At 41.3% G+C, this 12,659-nt stretch overlaps 1 protein-coding gene across 1 annotated transcript in view; it reads left to right on the top strand.

Moving 5' to 3' along the window:
* LOC125691343 (uncharacterized) overlaps positions 1 to 12,659 on the top strand; it is a 211,664-nt gene that overhangs the window by 39,456 nt on the left and 159,549 nt on the right. The window contains exon 2 of the mRNA XM_048940609.1: positions 181 to 420. The gene's annotated coding sequence lies outside the window, so the exon portion shown is untranslated. The remainder of the gene's footprint in view (positions 1 to 180; positions 421 to 12,659) is intronic.

Here is a 12,659-nt window from a genome sequence, read left to right as displayed (position 1 = left end):
TAGCTGTCAAACCCTCAGGGAGAAATTACCTGTAATTAGCTTGTTCTGTGTAGCTTATCCAGATGCGCTCAGCAGTGCTATTGCATTTATTTCCTGAGTAGCAGTAATTGTTGAAGAGAAAAATAATAATAAAAAAAACCTCGTGGACCACTTATCTATACCTGTTCCCCTTCTCCTCAGGTGTGGGTTGGTGTTGAACGGTTTTCTATATCGAGTAGCATGTCAGACCCAGTTCTGAGAACAGTGCACCCCATGGAGAAGCTGGAGATTGCAGAGGTATCTGGTGCAGACAATCTTGCCCTGGCACCTGCCACCATGCCAGCAGCCGACTCACTGTGGGGACTGGAACGTCACTGTCACTATAGAGACAGCTGCAAGGATTCGGTTTCAAAAGGTGAAGAGAAGCTGGGAATTGGAAAGGTAAGGCTGGGTCTGTCTTTCAACTCTTGAGAAGGGTTTTAAAATGATGCTAAGGTTTTTTAAATGGTTTGAAAGGATGTCGCAGTGATGGGTGCTCTGTTATATATTTGTGCTTGTGTGTGTATATGTGCAAGTAAATATACTGTGTGCATGTTTATGCGATCTGTTTTGAATAGATTGTGTACGTAGAAAATGAAGTATTTTTAAAGAACTTTCTGCTGGTGTTCTGCTGGCAATCCTCCAATTATTTTTTTGTTTACAGATGGCGTGAAGCAAGACTTGAGTTCTATTTAAATTTAATTTTAAGAAGTCGTAAAATACACACTGCTTAAAGATTTTATCTATTTTGCACAGAAGCTGAATGAGCTGCATGCATTGTAAATTAACGTTGTTCACTTCTGCCCCTCTTCCTGATCCTCTGCTGTACTTTAGCAATGATATGCATGTAAAGCAATGGTTAGTGTTGACAGGCAAGATAAGGATCAGCTATGAGTCATTGTTTAACCACACAGGATTTTAAAGCCTTGGTATACACTGGTCCACAACAGCTTGCAGATAATCCCTCTCTGCCCGCTCTTATATCAGCAGGAAAAGCTGCCCCTTTTGATGACTTACCACTTTCCTTACAGATGTAACTCATTTTCACTGAGGCGTGGACTTGTTTAAACGTTCACCTTGCACTTTTATAGACCCCAGCAAGGTGCTGATGCCAAATGGATGTCTTTTGTACTGTGACAGCCAAAGATAACTACATAGGTATGGCTCTGAGGGAAGGGGGAAGAGGCAGGGAGGAGCTTATTGCAGAGCAACAGATGAATTATTAATGAGCAGCGATACACAAGCATTACTGCAGGAAGGTGTTAGAAGGCATCCAGAGGCTGATACAAGGCCTTGTCTGAGGTGCTCAGTGCTGTAAGGCAGCAGGGGCTGTGTGCATCTCTGATCTCAGGCCAGGGATGATCAGTAGAGCCCTTGAGCTCTTCTCTCTGCCCAGTCTGCTGCAGATCCAGAGGGGAGTAGTCAGGGCACAGTGGGTTTTCTATCATGACATACTCCTTGCTTTGACAGCTGGAGGAAGTCTGGCATGGGAGCTGAATCTATTGGCTTCATGTCAGCTCCAGGGTATCTTAGTCGCTTTGGGAATTCCCCGCCGGGGAAGCACCACTGCTGTTGGAAGCAGGGATTGGAACTCGGCCCCTGGGGCTGTCCACTTCAGCAGAGGGTTTTGGCAAGGATGTATGTCTCCTTTTTTTTTTTTTTTTTTTTTTTTTTTTAATTCTCTATTTCTAGGTCTTCGATTTTTATGAATAACTAAATGACAAGTAAAGCTTCAGGATTTACCCTATGGCTGAGTTTCCCGTGGGGGTGTTTGCGTGTGTATGTAATGCTACTTGTATTTATAATTCCTGTTGCTGTCGTCACCCACACGTCTGCAAGCACAGAACAAAAGGCAACTAGCTCCCTTTGCAGTAAGCTGATGGCCCCATTGCTGTGTGGAGGGTGTAGAGAGCACAGAGAGAGCCTGGGGGGCCCAAGGAAACCCTGAGATAACATTGGTTGGCCTGCCAAAGTCAGGCTTCTACAAATCACCATAATACGTGTGTGCTCTTTACTAACAAAAGAGACAACTGGGTTTGTGAAGAACTGAATTCGCTATTTACATGCAGCTGGGCTTTGCATTTTTAGGGGGGTGTTATTGTTGGGACATGCAGCTAGCTGTCTGACTTCTGTAACAAATTGCATTTATAACTGGTTTATCTGATGACTGCTGCAGGATCTTGCCTACCCACATTTTAGTCACTCACCTTGACTTCTGTTTCAGGAACTTTCTGACCAAATTGATCAAATCAGTGCTGGTGAACTTTCAGGTTTGACTCACTTTCTGAGACCAGGCAATGTCTCAGTTATGGCACATCTTCATTAATCATTTCATCATGATTTTTAGGCAGACTAGAAACTGTAATTATGTTAGATCCAGAGTTCTTCCAGTTCAGATCTGTCTCTTATTGTGGTGATTTCCAGCTGATTCAGAATAAAGGAAAACCTACATTAAGTAGAAATCTCTCACTCTTTCTAAGCTCTGATAGAATCACTGTTTCAATATTTCTTTTTTTTTTTTTTAAATAATTTTATTAATTAACACTTATTTCCTTATACCTTTGGATTTGTTGGATCTAACTGCCTCTTGCATTATGAGACAAACAAACACAGGTCTGGCTGATGGGCAATCCTAAATTTTCAAGCATTTTGCATACTTGTGTGTTGGCTTCAGGAGGAGTTGGGTACTAACATTACTAAGGGTCTGTTTTGAAAGAATTTACTGATGCAGAAGCCACTTCTGTGGGACAGGATCAGAAAGAGGGGAAAGAAGGCTGTGCTCGATGTCCAGCCTAGGGCCTTGGTCCTTCTGGTACATTCAGTTTTAATTCTTTATTACCTTTTGCTCTTGATGCTCACACTTACCATCTGCTCTGGCCACAGAATATAGGTGCTTAGTCTGCTGAGGGAAGAATGGCAATCCACACCTATTCTGTCTGGAAATTACACTGTGGCAAGATTTGTCTTCCTCTATGCTGCAGGCATATTTATTTGCACCAAATTTATTTCATAGTTCACCGGATGGTACAAGAATTAGAGCAACTTCAGCTATATGTATATTTTTTTCTATTGTTGCACTTCTATATATTCTTTGTGAGATTTCCTAGGGTTTTCTTTGACTCAGGCTGTTAAGGTAGGCCGCAGTTATTTTTGTGTTCCTTTGAGGATAAGGGAGAACCAACTGTAATCATGCTGTAGTGGTTATTGGTGTGTTGATAATTTAACAATTTATGTAGGAAAGATGGGCAAATCACAATGTGAGACAGATGCTGGACATCATTTCAGAATTATGAAACTAAAGCTGTAGCTCCCTTCTTTGCCCAATGATAGATAACTCTTTTATTTCGACACTCTTCCATTTGCTAGAGTATGTGCTTGGATTTTTCCAATTTTCTGGATTCATTTTTTTTGACTTTCAAGATACCCTCAAGAAATCCACAGAGTTTACTTTCACCTGTATTTATTGTATAGGAGAGTGAATGAGACAAAAAAAAACCCCACACTATCTTGAATGCCCAGTGTTGCAATGAACGTATACATTGCCTTTTTGCATAAATCAGCTGATTTTTGGGGAGAGTTTGAGAGAGCATGGAAACCCTGTGGTGCTGTTGATCTTTCTCTCAGATTGGGCCCCACATCGGTGAGCCAAAATTTGCAGGTAGTCCAGCCAGGATTTTTCTGCATCGTAAAGGGAATGATGAGGAGCTTTAAGCTCTGAGAAGATGACTCAGTGCTACTGGTGTTGAGTTAAACCTATCACTGTACCCATTGCAGAGGCACGCAGTCCACACCCAACTTCATCCTCTGCCTACACACAAATGTGTCATCTATCTGTGCATGACTGAAGCACTCATATCAGAAACATTTACTTGCCAAAGCTGCGAGAATTGTCATAATTAATTGTCTCCTTCCATCTTCTCTAGTATTACAGTTCTCTCTGATCATCGTGTCCCATCTTTGGATCTTCAGATGGATCCTATTATGCATGTAGGCCTATCTGGGAGAACTGTATATACAAAGCCAGTAGTGAATCATGTCAGCCTAAGGAAAACTAGTTGAAACAACGTTTCAAATACAAATGGATCTTCTTGTTTGTTTTGGATAAACTTACGGTTGCTTGATGCCGAGTATGCCATTCAAAGTTTAATTTGGATTAGTGCAATTAATCAGTGTGTGCTTTTTCATGAGTAGCAGAATTTTTAAAAGCAGCCTTAATTTTTATCCAATTTATACAATTCAAATTAGTATCAATTAAATTATTTGAAGTGCAGAACTATGGAATTCATTCACTTTCCCCGTACTGTGTAAGAGAGCCTGTGATTTCATTCAGCTACTAGGAAAAATAATGTTCCAATCTAGAAGTACATGAACACATTTATTTTATGGTTTTATATTAAACTTTCTGACATATCAGAGTTGTAGGCTTAGAGGGCCAAGACTGGGATTTGTGTGCATGTGTATCTCTGAGATTAGGAACTCTAAGAAAGTTTCCCTGTTGTTTTCTCAGTTCTTCTGTGCAAAAGTAAAGCCTCAAGCCATCTTTCAGAGCACACGAGATCATGAGTTTCCTTAGGCAAAGTGTAATCGAACTTTGTCTCAAAACAAAGGTGAAAGCTAAGGCATTGCTCTTGAAGTAAGGGGTTTCTGAAACATCCTCAACAGAAGGAGGAAGAGACATGATCTCCTGACTAGGACAAGCTGCTCTGGGTGCTGCTGACAAACCAATTGCTTCCTAATGCTGAAAAGTCTGAAGGTGGTGGAAAGATTTCTCTGGCAGAGATGGGCAAAGAAGGGAATAGAAGCAGAGGGTAAATAAATTTCTGTATTCACTTTTCTTCACCACAGGACTAGGTATGGTAGAAAACTAAAAAAAAAAATATTTTAGAGCACCTATTATGAAACATCCCTTGGTTGCCACAGCACCTTGGGAGCTGTGCAGGTCTAGGAGAAAAGTACAGAACCCCAAACTCTGTGAACTGAAACCAGAAGATTCACAGAGTCCTACTTCTGAATCTAGTCATGCTTGAGTCACATCCTGCCTTACCTGACACTGTACACATGATTCAGAGAAAACGACGTGAAGCTACTCCTCTGTGGTAATTGAAATGAGAAGGACATTTGCTGGCATGCATTTCTCAGCATGTGGCACAGCAAAATACTTTTTTGCAGACCTGTCAGCAAAGGCTGGCAGAACAAAGGAGGGCCAGGAATTAATCTAGGATAATGGACAAGAGGTGGCAGGAGGAGCTGAGAAGATTTGAGTCTTGTGGTGATTTTTACTGCAAAGCCAGGAGCACAAGTTTGACTTGTTCTCAAATAAGTCTGAATTATTTGTCTAATATTTAAGAAGCAACATACAGTGTTAGTGGCAGCAATACAATTGGTCATTTTTACTTTGTTTTTATTAACTTTTAAATACAAAAATGCATAAATATAGCTTTGAGTACACATTGTGCTCTATTCTTAGTATTTGAGTTAAGATACTGTAAGATTGGAACAAGTGCAAGTAGGAGTGAAGAATTTCAATTCTGCAGTGTCTATGAATGCCTGCAAAGACTTGGCTGAGCACGGTTTGCAGCCTTGGATGAAGGACTGGAACATGAGACTTTCACTGTCAGCACCCTACGATGTACAGTGTGTGAAGAACGCTGTTTGGGTAATGGTGGTGCAAATTTCCCATACAGATCAGAGACATAAGATGTGCACAACTTGTAGCTCTGCTCAAAAGTATGGATAGTAGCTTACAGAGGTTGGAGATCTGGCAGAAGATCCCTGATAACATCCACTGTTTTCCTACCATCACCTACCACTGCTTCATGTAAGGACAGGCAGGCTTACTGCTGATATGAAGCTCTATCTGATTGCATTTCATGCAGCCTTCTTCTTCTGTATCAGAGATTGTGGGAGCATGTTTCACACCCACACCTGATTTCTCTATTTCCTCCACTCCATCTTTCAGGTCTCCTTGTGCTACATGAAGCATCTGCTAGTGTTCAGTAACTTTCTACATGTGTAGTTCTATTGCTTTAGGACTTTACAGTAGATTTTCCTCGCTCTGGCATGTTGAGATACAAACTGTGCCCCTGGGCTGAGTGCCAGGAAGTACTCAGTAGCACCAACTGCAGACAGTGTGAAGGAAGCTGATCTCAAGGCATCTTGTCAGCATCCAGGCTGAACATTTATAGTCTGAACTGAAGTAAATTATGTGATGCCCTGGTATGAAATCAGCTTTTTTCCTGTTGCCTGTGTGCTAAAGGAAGCTGTTTCTGTAGCTGATGAATAAGGTATGAAGTGTAAACTTTGCACTGAGACTCTGCAATTACCTTGCATGTTTTCAGGAAAAAGAGGATAGTGCATTCCTCATCAGCTTGCATCCAGATGTCAGCATATGGGTTGAAATTTCTTTTTGAAGAATGCCATGCAGACTAGCTCTTGGTTGAAACTGAAGCAAGTATTGTCTTGCTGAAGCTCTTCAGCTTGTTTCCCTCCTCGCACCAGTTTTCATTTCTAAGATGATTTAAAACAAAAACGATGAAAATAAAAAACAAAAAGCCCCTTAAATTCTCCAACTGGGAGCTCAGACCCTAGTATTCCACTAAAATATTTGCAATGAAAATCCAAATAAGAAATGGGGCTTAGCATTCTTATATCTACTAGATCCGCTGTGAGTCAGCCACACCTTACATGGAATCAATGACCCGGTAGCAGTACCTAGTTGGCGAAGCTCCTGCATGGGACAGCTCAGCTCCCATGCTGGTTTAATTTTCAGCCAGGCAGAGCACTGTGTCCTTTTTTGCTTTGCCAAACCATTTTTCCCATAGCATTGGCTATAATAACAGAAGTGTTTTACTGTATGGCTGGCAATGGAGCAGATTGCCCAGAGAGGTGGTGGATGCCCTGCCCTTGGAGACACTCAGGGTCAGGCTGGAGGGGGCTCTTTGTGACCTGATGTAGCTGTAGGTGTCCCTCATCTTTACAGGGGAGTTGACTAAATGGGCTTTGAGAGTCTCTTCCAACTCAAACAATTATGATTCTATGATAGTGTTGACCCATCTAGTGAACAGCTCTGGTGCAAGAAACCATACTGTCAACCAACTCCCTACATTTTCAGTTGGTGCGATGAAGCTGTCTGTTCCTGCTCTGTTCAGTACCCCAAAACATGGTATTATTCCTAGAAGGAGGTCTTGTGTTTTAATTATATTCCCCATATTTTTCAGAGTGAGAAGGGAGGCTTTGGATTTTTCTCTTCACAGACAGGCTTGAAGTCCTGGCCAGGGTTACAAAGTAAGCCTTAAGCAGAACTGAATCTAAATTTTTGAGTCCAAGTAGAATAGTTCTATTTTGAAGCAATTATACTTCCTATTTTTCTTTTTGGGAAAGAAAAAAAAAAAGTCAATCTGCTTGTTCTTTTTTGTGGAATATGTGGTATAGTGAATCTGCATCCATCTTTTAATGTGAACTCATCTTTGAATACAATATTAAAGAGTACCAAGTGGTTGTAACTCTCTTAAGATGACAAAATAACTCTTGAAAAATATTATGCTTATTTTTTGTACAGATGGCATAATTCAGAGGACTTGTGGTTCTGATCTGTCCTGTTGTTATTATATACTGTTATTGTGAACAGCAAATGGAAAAAAAAGGAATCAATGCAACAAAGCTTTGTTGTTAGCATCACAAAACCACCGCCTTGAAGACTCAGCAAACTTCCCTTCCATCCAGAAATACCGGTTTCAGAATGTCTTACCTGATATGTAGACAGTTTTGATTTATTGGCATTATTTATGTAAAGCAGGAATAAGGTACTAATAAGTTTATAGCATGTTACTGAGGGCTAGCACTCACCCGTGATATTTACAGCTATTATCCTGGATACACTGGCATGTTGCAGTATAAGGTGAAGAAAAAGTCCCCCAGGTTAAAGACATAATGACCAAACTTTTTAATTCATGCAAGCTGAACATCCCAAGTCCGTTCATCTGATGCAAGTAATTCACTGAATGAACTGGTTTTAATGGGGCAGGTAGAGGATAGACTGTATTAGTCTCAGTCCATAGCCCTGCAGTCATGTGATGGCAAGGATCTTACACATGTCATAGAGTCCTGTTGGATTCTGCCTGTGGAGTGTCTTGCCCACGCACAACTCACTGCAACATCAATTCCTGCAAGGGGTCATGTTATGTTTGTCTTTCTTTGCTTTTTTAATTAACTTAAAGACCAGACAGTTGCAAGAAAGCATATGAAAGATTCATTAGCTTCACTGGTTCAGCAGAGAGAAGATATTTCCTAACTCATCTCTCTAGTGCTCTGGGAGCACCTCCAAAAACTCTTGAAAGACCAGATTTGGCATTCTTAATTCAGATATAAAAATAAGAAATTTTTTAAAAAGGGAATGTTTTAAGCATCATATATGCATCTTATGGCAGCAGAACAGGACAAATTCCTGTTTTATGACCTTTAAGGAAGCATGGATTGTTTAAAGTAACTAACTAAAGGCTTAAAAGAAATGTAACCTATAGGCATATTGGTAACTTTTAGAATTGCAGGGATTGGAAGGGACCTCAAGAGGTCATAGAGCCCAATCCCCCTGCTAAAGCAGATACCCTACAATGGACCACACATGTAGGGGTCCAGATGGGTCTCGAATATCTCCACAGAAGGAGACTCCACAACTTCTCTGGGCAACCTGTGCTAATGCTCCGTCACCCTTACCATAAGGATTTGTTCTTGCACGTTAATATGGATCTTCCTATGTTCAAATTTTAGGCCATCGCTCCCTGTCCTATCACTACACCTCACTGAGAAGAGCCTGGCCTCATCCATTTGCCTCCCACCTCCCTTTAGATATTTATAAATGTTTATCAGATCTCCTGTTAGTGTTCTTTTCCCCAGGCTGAACAGACCCAGAGTACTCGGCCTTTCCTCATATGGGAGATGCTCCAGGCCCTTTATCACATTTGTGGCCCTCTGCTGGACACCTTCTGGGAGATCCCTGTCTTTTCTGAACTGTTGAGTGCAGAACTGTACACAGTACTCTACAAGTGGCGTCACCAGGGCAGAATAGAGAGGGAGGATCACCTTCCTTGGCATGCTCGTCGTGCTCTTTTTAATGCACCCCAGGATAACATTGGCCTTCTTGGCCACGAGGGCACACTGCTGACTTATTGCCAACCTGTCATTCACCAGGACCCTCAGGTCCTCTGCAGAGCTTTTCTCTACCAGGTAACTTGTACTGATGCATGCAGTTATTCATCCCCAGGTGCAGGACTCTACACTTCATCCAGATCCTCCCTACCCTGCAAAATCTTATACTTTTGTATTTCAGGAGATTGAAGTGAAAAATGGAAAATGAGTCCACTCTTCAGGTACACAGCCACTTGCTATAGTAAACTAAGTTGTAGCTAGAAAGGCACATTAGTGAGCCGTATATTCTGTATTTTGCATTTTACTGCTGTTTCTACTCTGTGAGCAGTCAAGCACAGACAAAAAATGTAAGAGTGAACAGATGGAGCTGAAGATTCACTGAAGGTTGCTTCCAAGTCCATGGAAGATCAGTCTATTTCTGTGTGGAGAGCTGGAGTAATGATGCCCTGGTAAGACCTCATCTGGAGTACTGCGTCCAGTTCTGGGCTCCCCAGTACAAAAAAGACAGGGATCTCTTGGAAAGAGTCCAGCGGAGGGCCACGAAGATGGTGAAGGGCCTGGAGCATCTCCCCTATGAAGAAAGGCTGAGTGAACTGGGTCTGTTCAGCCTTGAGAAAAGGAGACTGAGAGGGGACCTGATCCAGGTCTATAAATATCTAAGGTGTGGGGGGCAGAATGGCGAGGCCGGACTCTTTTCAGTGGAGAGTGGAGACAGGACAAGGGGAAATGGCCAGAAACTGCAGCATAGGAAGTTCCGCACAAACATGCGCAAGAACTTCTTTACAGTGAGGTGACGGAGCACTGGAACAGGCTGCCCAGGGAGGTGGTGGAGTCTCCTTCTCTGGAGATGTTCAAGACCTGCCTGGACGCCTACCTGTGCTACCTGGTGTAGGGAACCTGCTTTGGCAGGGGGGTTGGACTCGATGATCTCTGGAGGTCCCTTCCAACCCCTACAATTCTGTGATTCTGTGATTCTGTGTGATTCTAGTCCCTGCCTTTGTTATGGTGGAGATGATGGAGGGAAAGATGAGACTTGATACACATTCTTGTTAGTAGTTTGATGTTAGTTCAGGTGGCAAATTGTCTTTATAGAGAATTAAATAAAACAGAAGATTTTGTTTTCGTATTTTTAGCTATCGTGAGGAAAATGCCAACAAAAATAAGCATACAGTATAAAGGATGTTTGTCAATTACCTGTCCAATCTGAGACACTCTGTGTGACTTTTAGCACTTTATGAAGGCTATTTATGCTGTTTCTACCATTTTGTCTGGATTTCCCAAAGTTTCCAGTTGTCTATACATTTTGCAGAGGACTTGTGCAGTTTCAAAATCAATGTTAGTCTTCTCATTAACTTCTGCAGTAGGATGTCCTGAAGTGGTGAAGTTGATATAAGAAGTTGCTGCTGATCAGCAGTTGGAAGTTATTACTGTTCTACATAACAAACAGGGCTCAAATTCAAATAACCCCTTGGTTAGGGAAGACCAGTATCAAAGGGTCATGGCAGATTAAAAACTCCTACCAATTATAACTTTTGGATTTAGTTACATAGCTGTTAATAACACAAATGAATTATGGTAACAAGAAAGTATATGTGATATTATTTTATAGCAGCAGCTTATTTAAAACTGTGTTGCTACTAACATCTGCATGAGAAAAACTGTGTGTTTTAGGGTAAAAAGGGACTGTATTGAAACTTCAGATGAAAATTCCCAGTATTTGAGCTGTCTTGTATTCACTTCAGTGCTGTTACTTTTTAAAGAGTGAACTGATTGGCCATAAGTATCTGAAACTTATCTCGTCCTTGCCATAGTGAATGAGAAATAATTCTTTCAAGACAGTAAAATTATCCCATCTGAAACTGCATAGGGTCATAGAATATCCTGAGCTGAAAAGGGACCCACAATGATCATTGAGTCCAACTCCTGATTCCATGCAGGACCAGCCAAAATTCATACCCTGTGTCTGACAACATTGTCCAATCACTCCTTGAACTCCGGTGCTTGGGGCTGTGACCACTGCCTTGGGCAGCCTGCTTCATGCCTGACCACCCTGTGGTGAACAAACATTTATTTTAGGTGATGTTAGAATGTGATACTTCAGTCCTTTATTTGTTATTTAGGGAGAGGGACGAAGGATAGGGAATCAGAAGAAATGAAGTGCAATCATGCCATTTTAATTCAGCATAAATTTTGGCGTGCTCAATTACTATAAACACTCTCAGTTGGGAGTAAATATATTAGTCTGTTGTTTTCAATGAAGTAATTCATGCAAATACAGAGAAATGTATACAGAAGTGTTTTGCAGGTTTGGGACCTATAAATTAAAGAGTAGACTAGACTGCTTCCTCTTCGGTTATTCTCTCCCATTTGTTATGCAATATGTTTTTCAAAATAATGAATAATTGTATAATCATCCAATCCAGATCCTAAATAGACAATCAGCTGGTAGACTGCAGTATCTAAAATGAGTAATGATATGCTTGTGGAGATCTTTTTTAAGACCCTTTATTGTACTGGTGAAAAATATAGTATTAAAAGCTATTTTTAGATTGAACTATGGGTGTAACACAAGCTAGTAAAAGCTAAAAAAGCCCAAACTACTACTCCAAAGCAGCTGATGGTGGGAAAATAGCTGCTTCTGGTTCAGTTAAACTCCTTCTTGAGTGAAACCAGCTTTTTCCAGTGAGGCTATCACACTGCCAGTATGCTAGTTAAAATGCATAGGCATCAGTGAAGTATTTCAAGATTTTGCTTGCTCTTTACAGCAAGTTTGCTGCCTTTTTACTTTCAGATTGCCTCCAGTCCTGAACTAAGTGGTTAGCTATGAGGCAGCAAATAGTACCATGAGAGTGAAAAGGGAGAAGGGCTGCGTTGCTCTTCCCTGGGCAGGAGAGGTAAGAAGAGGGTGTGCTATCCATCCCACCTGGTCATCCATGGACTTTTGGATATAGTGCCATGTCTCTGTTAAGGTGCATCCACACTCACTTGCTCTAGTCACTGCTGCATGCCACCTTGGTGAAGTCCTCCCTCTCCTCTCCTTTTAAATTAGCAATGTCTATTATAATGGCAAAGAGTAGATTCTGTCTAACTCTCCCATTGTGAGGCAGTATAATTTTCTGCTTTGTTCTGACGATGGAAGAACATAAACATTTTCAGATTCTTGGTTTATATACCTAATGCTGAACTTTGCCATTATGGGCTCTTGTTTCAACATAAGCTTTTCCATCAGGGAAAACTTACTTAATGATCACTTTTTTTCTTGCTGGAGTTCCTTTTGCCCTGGTTGTGGTTGTACAGTTTTCTAGAAGTCCAGATGAGCAGTAAAATGTAATTACAGAAATAGCTTTTGGGGGGACAGGGGGGGGAGGAATAGGTACTTTTTATTCACCTTAAAAGCTTAGATCTATGGTTATGTCAGGCCAATGAGAGTGTACTGGACTGCAGCCCAGGGGCAGGAATGAATGGCTTGAGAAGATAGGGGCAGAGAGCAAAAGCTT

This window comes from Lagopus muta, chromosome 3, assembly GCF_023343835.1.
Source record: "Lagopus muta isolate bLagMut1 chromosome 3, bLagMut1 primary, whole genome shotgun sequence".
Lineage (NCBI taxonomy): Eukaryota > Metazoa > Chordata > Aves > Galliformes > Phasianidae > Lagopus > Lagopus muta.
The sequence above is the reverse complement of the archived record's forward strand: the minus strand, read 5'-3'. Positions and strand labels throughout refer to the sequence as shown.